Source organism: Monodelphis domestica, chromosome 7, assembly GCF_027887165.1.
Source record: "Monodelphis domestica isolate mMonDom1 chromosome 7, mMonDom1.pri, whole genome shotgun sequence".
Lineage (NCBI taxonomy): Eukaryota > Metazoa > Chordata > Mammalia > Didelphimorphia > Didelphidae > Monodelphis > Monodelphis domestica.
In genome coordinates this window covers 88,108,191-88,120,952 of record NC_077233.1, presented here as the reverse complement: position 1 = coordinate 88,120,952, position 12,762 = coordinate 88,108,191, and the positions used below count along the sequence as shown (strand labels likewise).

Here is a 12,762-nt window from a genome sequence, read left to right as displayed (position 1 = left end):
TAGACCATCATAGAAAGTCAGTTTCTTCAGTAAGGATCTGTCCTCTCCAGAGTTCTAGTCAATGTGCTCATCTTAGGCAACCCTAGTCTCTGAAACTTAAATAGGAGATTTCTTCTTATTTTCTCAACCAGGTTCCATGAGCATGCCTACACTCTTCACTAGGAAATGAACATAGGATGCCTCAGAGGCATACCACTTTGTAAGCTAATTAAATTGATTAGAGAACCCCCCAGGCTATTTGCGAAGACATAGTTGTGGGCAACTAGGTACCTCAGGAGATAGAGAGCCATGCCTGGAGATGAGAGGTCTTGGGTTCAAATATGACTTCAGACATGTCCTAGCTGTGTGACCTTGGGCAAGTCACTTAATCCCAATTGCCTGGCTCTTACTATTCTGTCTTGGAGCTGATTTCATATATTGATTCTAAGACAGAAAGTAAGGGATTTTTAAAAGAGAGAGAGAAAGGAAGAAGAAATATTTGAATGAAACCTTTAATCAGAATGGTGATGAAACATCAAAGCACTTTCATATAATAGCACTCAGTATAATATTCATTCAGTTCTTCCAGCTTTCAAGTTTATAAGTGACAGGCAGGGCAAATTTCCAGCAACTAGATGTTATTCTCAATCACTCTCTCTTGCTTAGTCCAATGGAGGAAGCTCAATCAATTGCCAAATCTTGTAATTTCTTTATAATGTCTCTTGCATGTATCCCCTTCTCTCTACTCACCTACGTACTACCCTAGTTAAAAACTTTTTTGGCAACTGCCTTCTCTGTCTCAAGCCTTCTCACCACTCCAATCCATCCTTCTACTCTGGAGGCAAAGTAATTTAGGCCTGACTTTATCAATTCAATTTAATCAACTGCAGCAGGTCCCTATTGTCCAGGATCAAATATAAAGTCCTTTGGCATCGAAAGCTCTTTTAGGACTGGTCCCTTTCTGTATTTCCATGTTTAGAAGTTCTTCCAAACACTCTATATTCCAGTCATATTAACTTGAAGCTGTTCATTCACATCATTTCAAACCCTGTGTGCCTGAAATACATCCCTGTATTCTTTTTAAAATTTGTTCAAGTACCATTTCCTCCAGGAGTTCTCCCTCCCTTTCTGAGGTTACTTACTATCTATCCTGTATGCTCTGATCTATACATGTTGCTTTTCCTATTAGAATGTAAACTCCTTAAGGAAGGGACAGTTCATACTTTTTCTTTTTATTCCCAGAATTTAGCACAGTGTCTTGCACAGTAAGCATCAAATCCATGCTTGGTGATTGGTTCATTTCCTGCGGTTCAATAATATGCCATTACATCCATGTATTACAATTTCTTCAGCCTTTCCTCCAACTGATAGACATCCACTTTGTTTCTAATTCTTTGCTACTTCAGTAATTTCTATTATTCATATTTTGGTATACAGGAGACCTTTTTTTCTCCACTAGGAATATACCTAATCGTGACATTTTTTTTTTCAGTCAAAAGATATTACCAGTTTAATGACTTTATTCCCAAAACTCCAAAAGTTTTCTGGAAAAGTTGGAGACATGTATACCTCCACCAAGAGAATATTAGAATAGCCATCTTCTCATAAGTCCTCCAATATATACTGTTTCCATTTTTCACTATATTTGCTAGTTCCCTGTGGAAGGGACCCCTGAGTGATATTTTAATTTGTATGTATCCTTAAATTGTGATTTGGAACTTATTTTCATGTAGTGGTTAATAGATTGCCATTATTCTCTTGAAAACTTCATATCCATTGATCATTTATTGGTGGAAAACTCTTGGTATATATTCACACACACACACACACACACACACACACACACACACATATATGGTTATATAAGTCCAAGAGTTTTTGCCAATAAGTGATTAGAGGTTATTATGGACAAACACTTGTGTACATATACACATAAAACACACATACACAACCATGCATGTGTGTATACATACACAAATATTTTGCTAAGTCTCTTTCCCTCTATGTGTACATATGTAAATATGTGTTGAGCCTTAGTTTCTCATTTGTATGCATGTGTTTGTGTGTATATACGCATATATACATAGCCTCAGTTTCCTGTGTGTATACATATACACACATATAAAAATACACTGCTGAGCCTGTTTTCTCTGTATATATATTTAATAAATATATATGAATTATGTATGTACAGTCTCAATTTCCTGTGTACATATATACAGATATGTGAATACATAAACATAGAGAGACACATGACTCAGTTTCTTGTGTGTATATTTATAACTGAGACTGTTTCCTCTCTCTGCATATATATGTGTATCAAGAAGAGTCTGTTACCTCTTTATATTTTGTGTATATATAGACATATATACAGAGATGGTTACCTCTTTGTGTACATACATATGAACACATAAACACATACACACATACATACCGTGCAGAGCTTCAGTTTCTTCTGTATGTATATACACACATGTATATGTGAATCCTGAATGGATATCTATATATACACAAACCACCTGTTTCCTGTGTGCATACACACATACATATGCCTATGTATGTATCCTTCATACATACACATACATACACGGGAACCTCCGTTTCCTCTGCATATATGCACATGTATAATCCACATGTACATAGATCTATGTGTGTATCCTATCTAGACACATTAATAGTTAAACCTGGAGCCTGTTTCCTCTGTGTGTGTGTGTATAATCTGTTTGAATCCTGTATAGACTATGCATATATACTCGGAACTTCCATTTCTTCTGCATAAATACACACATACATACATATATCTGTGTATAATGTATAGACATATACAGAATTATACGTGAAGCTTGTTTCCTCTGTGTGCATTTATTTTAATAAATATACATGTATAGACACACAAGAGCGGGGCCTCCGGAGGTTCCTGGGCGGTGAGGTGGGTCTGGGGGAGCCCCCGGGTCCCCCAAGTCCAGCAATGCGGGCTATTGTTAGTGCTGCCGCCTCCTCCACCGAGGCCAGCCCGAGCCTGGATCGCCGCGCTGGGCGCCGGGGAATAGGCTCGAGGCGCCGCTCTGAGGCCCGCGTGGGGAGGCCGCCCCCCGGAGCCGGACTACGCTGCTGCGCCTCCCCGGCCTGGCTGCTCCCTGAAGCCCTTGGAGCCCCCTCCTCCTCCCGTTCTCTGTGGGCCTCCCCCTCCCTTTCCTCCCCTTTTCTCCCCTGGCGGGGGAACGTTGAGTTTTCTCAGCGGAACCTTCCTGTCGGAGGTTCCTGTTTCCCGCCCGGGGGGCCCTGGCGGTCACGCCGGCCGGGAGGGGGAAGCTTTCTGGCGCGGACCCCGAGCGGAGGCTGTGAGTGCCGCCGACTGAGGAGAGGCGCCGCGCGGCCGGAGGGAGCTAGCCAGCAGCGCCCGGGCCCGGCGGGCCTCCTCCTGCCGCTGCCGCCGTCCGTAGCCGCCCTCCTCGGCCTGAGCAGCTCCGCGCGGTGCGGCCCGGCTCGGCCCCGCTAGACCCGGCCCGGCCCAGCCAAGCCCGGCTTACCCGTCCCGGCCTGGTCCTTCGCGGCCCAGCCTGGCCGGGGACAGCTCAGCCCCGGCGCGGGGAGGTGAGATGGGGTCCGGACCACCCGGGCGAGGGGCGGGGGGCTCCGCTGCGAGTCACCAGAGGCTGCAGACGCCGGACACCTCAGGGGTTCTACCCTGGGCGGGGGTTCTTCCCGGGGCTGGGGTCCTCGGGACGCCTCCGGATCCCGGGGTCCAGGCGGGGAAATCAGGGGAGTGGGAGCTGTGTCTGGGCTGCGCTGGCGGGTGGAGATTGGAGAGATATGGCCAGGGCGCGGGGACCCCAGCGAGAAGGGGGCTTGGTTTCCTGGGACCCTGTGGACTTGAGACCTGGGGGTGGAGGGAAACGGAGAGGCAGGAATGAAGGCCACCGTGAATCCGTTATGGAGAGAAAGGACTGAGCTGGAACCCAGAGAATGGTGGGTCCCAGAGCAAAGTTCTTGGGGGCTCCCCTGGGTCAAAGGAAAGTCAAGTTGGCTTGAAGTGGTTCGGAGAGCGGGTAGGTATGGAAGCTGTGAAGGGAGACCATAGCCATCCTGCCAGGGAAAATAGGAATGGGGGAATAGTGAAGTTGTTTTTGTTTTGGGAGGTAGGGTGGGGAGGGCCATGCTAAGGCAGGTTGTGGAGGTTGGGGGTAGTCTGGGCGATGGCCCAAGACCTAAACAGGAGGAAATTTGCAGAATTGGCAACTTGATATACTGAACTGACCTCAAAGTGAAGTAGATAATTCCAAACCTGTTGGAGTCACCGAAGCTCCGAAAACCACTTGGAGAGAAATCTATTGATGGATTGTTAGGGAAATGAATACTGAGGAACTGTAGATTGAAGTGTTACAGTCTTGACGAGATATAAAAGTAGAATAAATTGCTTATCATAAATTGGAGGATGAACTTGGGCTGAAAACAGGATGCTCTCCATTTAACTTTATGCCTCAAATTAAAGGTATTGATATGTGTTTTCGGAACTCATTTCTCTCACGGATTCGAAAGCCTCTTTCTGAGGATGGTATTTGGCTGTTTTCTTTCCTCCTTTGTTCTGGAGTTGAATGACTCATAATTTCTGTTCACTGATGCAGCCATTGTTTGTTATTGAAGGATGACGATCAAAACTGGCCACTGTGTATCCATGAATTCCAGGGAGTTCAGTCTCTATATGAATTTGTTTGATTCTTAAGAATCTAAACTTTAATTTTAAATCCTATCTTCACATAGCTGGGTGTCATTGTTAAGTTTTTCTAGTCCTAGACTGGAGACAATCATTGTAAAAAAATTCTTTGCAGGCAGAAGTACATGAAACTTCATTTTCCCATCAGTCATCTCTGAGATGGCAACTTTGAATCATACTGATGATCATTTTATTTCCACAGGGTAACTCTTTCACAGTAGGTTGTCAACACCAGAAATATTAGATGTTTTTATATAATACAGTTGGTTTGTCTGATACTTTGTCCTTTTAGAGAATATTTCACAAGAAATAGTTTGCAAATTCCAAATTTGATTTTTCTACATTTGTTCCAAAGTAGCTGTACTACTTACTCTGAGACACTATCTCATCAGAATTTCTGGCCTAAGCAATTTAAAGTGTAGTTCTATGTGTGGATTTGTACTCAAAGGGAAACTCCTGAAGAAAGGGGAAGGGAAGTAGAAAGGAATAAGCATTCACAGAGTTCCTGCTGTATGTCATACAGTGTATTAAGAACTTTATAAATGTTATTTCACTTGATCCTCACAACAGTGTGAGGTAGGTACTCTTTTATCTGTTCTACTTTTGATGAAACTAAGTTGGAGAGGGGTTAAGTCACTTGCCCAGGTGAGACAGCCAGTAAATGTCTTGAGGCTGGATTTAAACTCAGATCTTCCTGAAAAAAGTAATGTTTTATGAGTTCAGTTGGCTTCTTTGTATCTTCTAAATTAATTCTGGGTCAGTATTACCTAGAATGTGGGTTATTGTTTAATGGGAATTGTGAATATATTATCATCTGAAATAAGATCATTTCTGGTCATTTAGGGGGACAACAGATCTGTTGAGGTACTGAGAAAAAAACATTTAGTAAGCACCTATTGTTGCTGGGCACTATGCTAAGCTTTTTACAAATTATCATTTCATTTGATTATGCCTACAATCCTGGGATGTAGATGCTTTTTTAAAATTCCCCCTTTGTAAGATACAGTTAAGGAAACTGAGACAGTTTAATTACTTGTTCAGAGTTATTCAGCTAGCTGATTGCAACTCAGATCTCAACTTTAGTCTCAGTGTTCTATACTTTTTTGATATATAAACTGCCTCTGTTGATCTAATGCTTTGATATAAGTACAACTATTTTAGCTATGTTATTTTTCCTGACTTCAAAAAGCAGTTCTCATCTTATTTCACTTTTTTTTTTAAAACCCTTAATTTCTGTCTTGGAATCAATACTGTATATTGGTTTCAAGGCAGAAGAGTGCTAAGAGCTAGGCAATGGGGAGGGGGGGGGGACCAAGTGACTTGCCCAGGGTCACACAGTTATGAAGTGTCTTAGGCCAGATTTGAACATAGAACCTCCCATCTCTAGGCCTGGTTTTCAATCCAGTGAGCCACCCAGCTGCCTCCTTATTTCACTTTTCTAAATTGCTGGTCATTGATCAGTGAAGTGATTCTGGTAGTGGACTTTTTTAAAGAAATAGATTTTGAAATCTATTGAAAGTAGGAAATTTTGTCATTGTAGTAGACTATTAGTTTGATTAGTTAAAATTGTTTATCCATTTAAAATCATCTGTGTATGAAATATGTAGTCAACTCCCTGCTTATGTGAACACATTATTGTCTTTGCACTGTTGTAATTCACACTATTTGTTTTAATATATAATCTCATATGCATACTAATACCTTAAAAGACACTAATTGCAGTTTGTATACATGTCTCTGAGCAGTGGTTTACAGTGTTCACAGGCTCTGTTAGTAAATTTTAATGCTATCTTTTCCTTAAGATTTTGAAGGTACAACTGTTGCCTTTGTTGCTTTCTTTTACCAATGTGACTCCAAAATACTCTTGGTCACTTTGAATAGTTATTTTTAAATGATGGGGAGTAAAACTAGATTTTTTAAAGATCATTTGCCTTTTAATTCATTGTATTATATATAATGTAAACCGGAATCTTTTGTAGTTGTATCAACTGACCAATATTCTGATAGAGTACAATGAAATTCTAATTTTTTTTATTTTAGAAATTTTATTTAGTCAATTTAGAACATTTTTTTTCCTTGGATACAAGAATCATATTCTTTCCCTTCCTCCCCTCCCCCCACCCCTTCCCATAGCCGATGCAATCCCACTAGGTTTTTACATGTGTCCTTGATCAGAACCTATTTCCATGTTGTTGATGTTTGCACTAGGATGATCATTTAGAGTCTACATCCCCAGTCATATCTCCCTTGACCCATGTAATCAAGCAGTTGTTTTTCTTCTGTGTTTCTACTCCCACAGTTTTTCCTCTGAATGTGGATAGTGTTCTTTCTCTAAATCCCTCCTTGTTCAGGATCACTGCATTACCACTAATAGAGAAGTCCATTACGTTAGATTGTGCCACAGTGTATCAGTATCTGTGTACAATGTTCTCCTGGTTCTGCTCCTTTCACTTTGCATCAATTCCTGGAGGTCATTCCAGTTCGAATGGAATTCCTCCAGTTTATTATTCCTTTGAGCACAATAGTATTCCATCATCAACAGATACCACAAATTGTTCAGCCATTCCCCAATTGAAGGGTATCCCTGAAATTCTACTTTTTGACTGTATATAGTTATTACAATTGAAGAAATTGAAAAATCTCTGTTTGCGGGCCATAAGTTGTTTAAAACATCTTTCATTTTCCATCTGGAATGTTCATTCTCTCTGAAAAGTTCCAAATGTTGGTTCATTTGTTGCATTATTATCTGGGAAAATTGCCTTGCTGAAAGAAAGGCTTTGGTGGAATGGATTAAAAAGCTTCAATATCCTTGTTAGAAAAAATGTTTGTGCTTTTAAAATTGTGTTGAAATTAATAAAAAAAATAATGGTATAATATTTATGATTTAATGGTAATCAAATATGCAAGTATGAGGAGGTAACTGATTAAAACATATTTTTTATAGTAGAGCTGCCTAATTCTGGATTATTGTTAATGTTCAATTATATCTGGCTTTGGGGTTTTCTTGGAAAAAATACCATTTCCTTCCTCAGCTCATTTTCCAGATGAGGAAACTGAGGCAAATAGGGCTAAGTGACACGCCCAGGGTAAACCCAACTATTTAGTGTCTGTGGCCAGGCTTGAACTCAGGAAGATGAATCCTCCTGACTCCAGGCCTGCCACTCTATCCACAGTGCCACTTAAGCTGCCTTAATTCTGGAGTAGGGCACATAAAAAATATCAACCATCTGATTGGCAAGAGGATTATTTTTAGTGCCGCCTTCCAATTCTTATACAGCAAGGTGGGTAGTGGAGAGCACTGGTCCTGGAGTCATGAAGAACCTGAGTTTAAATTTGGCCTCAGATACTTACTAGTTGCATGATCCTGGGCAAGTCACTTAACCCTGTTTGTTTCAATTCCTCATCCGGAAAATGAGCTAGAGAAGGAAATGGCAAACCATTGCATTATTTTTGCCAAGAAATACCAAATAGGGTCACAGAGTCTGAAAATGACTGAATAACAATCTAATTCTTGGTGGGCAATAATCCACCTGGAAATATCTTTTTTCATTCTTGGTACTTGTAGATCTTTTATTGATAGTTTTTGTGGATAAGTCAGCAATTGAATGCCATGTAGATTCTGTTTAGGAGAAGTGGGCATCCCTACTGGCAGATCATCACTTAAGTGTCATGCAGCAGCATGTTCCGTATAGCCCTTTTTTCTAAAACTTCTACAACTTAGCTCTGTTGGTAAATGTTCTAATTTTCATCTTGTTTGGAAAAGCTCAGTATTGGGCAGATTTTCCATCCTCCTTATGTGCTAATTTGATTCTTCACCTTGTTCTTTGATGGATAGATAGTACATGTATGGAGAACAACATGCACATACTTTATCAGAGAATTAATACTTTCATAAAATAAAGAATTGTCCACACTAGGGATATCAGTAGCATTAGAAATGAAAATGTTACATGAGTAAGATCTGAGATGGTTCTCAAGGAATCATCCTAATTCTTAGATCTAAATCAGAGTTGCTCTCTGATGAACTTTAATATGTGAAATGAATAACTCATTTATATAATGCTTTAAGTTTTATAAATAACATTGTGAAAAAGTAGTATAAACATTATCTCCATTTTGCAGATTAGAAAGCTGAATCTCAGATGAAGTAATTTGCTCACATTTACACAGCTTGTAAATGTTGGACCTAGGATTTGAATTTATGTCTCCTGATTTCAAGCCTAGTACTCTTTCCACTAAACCACAATGCCTTAAAACATGAAAGGAAACTTACATTTAAGATATTATGACATAAAAATAGGTCATTCTTGAAATTATTGCCATTTCTGGAATCCCAATTTAGTCACAAATGGCATTCGTGCCCTTTTTTTCCCAGGTGGGTTAGACTACTACATCCTTATTGTCACAGTGAAAATGCTATTATCATGGTTGACTCACATGTTCTTAGTGTCAGTGAGGTCAGGAAAGTTGGGTGGGTTTATAGAGGGTTGTAAATGCCAAATTGAGGATTTTGTGTTTCATACTAAAGACATTAAGGAGCCACCGAAAATTTTGAAGAGGGTAATGACATGGACTGACTTATGACTTAAGATTGTTTCATTTTAAACATCTTAACAGTACTTTAAAAAAAATCACATTTCCCTGTTTCTGCCCCTGCCCTGTCTTGTACAAACAAAACAAATGAATGCATTGGCTATATCTAAAAATATAAGCTTCATTCTGTATCTACAAAACTCTCCAACCTTTTTTTCTTTCTTAGTTTTTTTTTTAAACTTTGATGATTCTCTTTTAGAATCATATATTTTTATAACCCTTTCTTTCTTTCTTTCTTTCTTTCTTTCTTTCTTTCTTTCTTTCTTTCTTTCTTTCTTTCTTTCTTTCTTTCTTTCTTTCTTTCTTTCTTTCTTTCTTTCTTTCTTTCTTTCTTTCTTTCTTTCTTTCTTTCTTTCTTTCTTTCTTTCTTTCTTTCTTTCTTTCTTTCTTTCTTTCTTTCTTTCTTTCTTTTCTTCCTTCAATCAATACTGTGTATTTGTTCCAAGAATATTAAGAGCTAGGCAATGAGAATTGAGTGTGACTTGCCCAGGGTCATACTGGTAGGAAGTCTTTGAGGTCAAATTTGAACCCAGGACCTCCCATTTCCAGGCCTGGCTCTTTATCCACTGAGCCACCTAGTTGCTCCTTGTTTGTGCATTTATGGCCTATCACAGTGACAAACACTTGGTAGGCACTAAAAATGTTTGTCAGTTGATTATGCTTCATTATTTTCATAGGTTTGTGGAGGGTAGATTAGAGAGTAAGAGAGACTAGCTGGTATTTTAGACTATAAGCAAAGACCAGTTGCATTGTTCTGTCATTTCAGTCATGTCTGACTCTATGACCCCATTTGCTTTCTTGGCAAAGGCAAAAAAAAAATCACTGGGGTGATTTGCAATTTCCTTCTACAGCTCATTTTTCAGATGAGGAAACTGAGGTAAATAGGGTTAAGCCACTTGTCTGTAGTAACATAGCTGCCAAGTGTCTAAAGCTAGATTTGAACTCAGGAAGATGAGTTTTCCTGAGTCCAGACCCAGTGCTCTATCCACTAAGCCACCTAGCTGCCCAAAGACTAATTAGGATTCTTAAGGGTTCATTATCATCTCCCTCAATCAGATTCTACCTAGCCCTTCCACTGTGTCCTCCGGAATGCCTATTCCATAGGTAACAAACATCCCTTCATTTTAAATGTTTGTCTTCCACTCCTTCCATTTGCTAGCTCTTATAGAAACCTCACTTCCCCCTGATAGTCTGCTTGGCTACTCTTCCTAGCATGGGCTGGACCTTCACTCATTTTCCTCATTTCATTGAACAAAGTAGGAGGAGTTGGAATAAACTTTGTTTCCCATTGCCATTTCTTGGTTCTTCTTCCTCCATCACTAGGTAACCCTTTTTTCTTTTTGAAGTTTATGGTATTCATATCTACCACCTAGTCAAAATCCTGATAGCTATTGTCTTCAGACCTTCAGGTAATTTCTTTTCTTCTCAAATAAGATTGATACCTGGCTTATAATTTTTTTTGTCTCCCCAACTTTTGTTTTCATAGAAGGCTTCAAGCTACATCTCCTTCAAATAGCCTTAACTACTCAGTTCCTTAATCTACTCTGATGAGCTACTCATACTCTCAGTCTTGCCATTATCTACAAAAGTACCACTTCCACAGTCAAGAACTCTGAAATCCCTTTATCTGACTTTACTATATTGGCTTTTGCCTCTCCCTCTGCCTTCCCTTTAAATAGAATAATAGAAATGTTATTTATTTATTATATTATTATAAAATAGAATAATAGAAATGGTAGAATAATAGAAATTGGTATGAGTTTAAGAGAAGTTGAAAGTTGGCTTGCAGAGGCTAGCATGAACACATACTAGGAACTTAGAAGAGAGGATTCTGGAATTCAGGAGAGAGAGGAGGGAGAGTTCTGAAGGTGCAACAGTCAACTTCACTCTCTTCCTGTCCTGAAGCCTGAGAGGAAGGAGCTGCTGCTCACTGCTGAGCTTTTTTATCCAAGCCTGTTTTTGAGTTCATCTTTAGTCAATTTGGAGAAAACTAGTAACAACCAGATATACCAACAAGGGAGGATCCTAGCATCAGGTAGCATAGAGAGGGTTTGGGCATACTAATCCAAAAGCAGGGAGTGAAAGGGAGCATCAAGATCTTGAAGACTCTATCTTGTGATGGACTTAGAGGAAAGAGGGAAGTAATAGAATGTAGATACCAGGGCATCCTTGTTTCTAAATCATCCCTCCATTTTTTTTAATTTGGAAATTTTTATTTAATTAATTAATTCAGAATATTTTTCTGTGGTTACAGGATTCATGTCTTTTCCTCCCCTTCCCCTCCTTCCTCCAGCTAATGTGCAATTCCACATGAGTTTTACATGTTTTACTTTTTTTAACTAATAAATCTGTTACTGTTACACCAAGAAGTTTTAGAAGACTGGTTTGTGCTCTACCCCTAGTGTGGTAAGGCCCAATCTGCCTTACTTTACTAAAGAGGGACTGTGGTATTTATAACCAGTTCCCTTGGTGCATAACAACATCCATCCACCCCAATACTTCACCTTACAAAACTACTCAATCTGAACTATGACCTTGAATCCCTTGACTCCAAAGTTCTCTCCCAGGTCATCTCTCCTTTATGATGCACTTTTCTTCTTCTCCCTGTCTTGTCTCCTTGATGAACTGTCCTTTCTTCAATCTCTGTCTCTCTTTTAATCATATTTCTTAGCCAAGCCTTAGCCTTGGATCACTGCAACCATTCATCACCTTTGCTCTTAGAAATATGCTGCTGAATGAAGGTAGAGAAAATCACACAACTGTTCTAACAGGGTCAACTACAAATTTATGCTGTACAACCTCAATCGGACCCTTAATGCTGCTAGGCAATTCTACTCTAGTTCCCTTGTTAATTCAGTATTCCCATTTTCCAGAGCTCCTCTAAACCACATAATCCCCTAAAAGAAAAAAAATATATATATACATATATATATATATTTCCCTATTATATGTAGAAACAACTTTTGACAATTGTTTTCTGATATTTTAGGATTCAGATTTTCTCCCTTTTTCCTCCCTCCCCCTCCTTGCTCAGGTGGTAAATAGTCTAATATAGGTTATACCAGTGCTTTCATGCAATACATATTTCCATATTGCTTATGTTGTGATAGAAAGCATCACACATACAATACAAAACTCATGAAAGAAACAAAGTGGAAGATGATATGCTTTGATCTGTAATCAGACTCCAACAGATTCTTCTTTGGCTGTGGATAGCATTTTTCATCATGGGTCATTTGTGGACATCTCGGGAACTTAACTCTGCTGATAATAGTTTAGTCCACAGTTGATCATTCTATAATATTTTTATTATTCTATACATTATTCTCCTGGTTCTGCTCACTTCACTCTGCATCAGTTCATATAAGTTTTTCCAGGTTTTTCTGAACTCTTCCTGTTCATTTTTTATGGCATAGTATTCTGACATTATACAAAATGTATTCATCCATTCTTCAAGTGATGAACAGCCTCTCAGT

The 12,762-nt window shown here is 39.3% G+C and overlaps 1 protein-coding gene across 8 annotated transcripts in view; it reads left to right on the top strand.

Moving 5' to 3' along the window:
* The window catches only part of RAD54L2 (RAD54 like 2), a 202,898-nt gene that overhangs the window by 14,436 nt on the left and 175,700 nt on the right, over window positions 1-12,762 (top strand). For 4 of the 8 annotated variants that reach the window (XM_016424612.2, XM_016424611.2, XM_016424609.2 and 1 more), the window contains exon 1: window positions 3,302-3,573. The exons of 2 other annotated variants lie outside the window; for them this stretch is intronic. The gene's annotated coding sequence lies outside the window, so the exon portion shown is untranslated. Of the gene's footprint in view, window positions 1-3,039; window positions 3,574-12,762 lie in introns of those variants that run through there. 2 more of the 8 variants (XM_007500532.3, XM_007500535.3) reach the window with 2 other exon arrangements.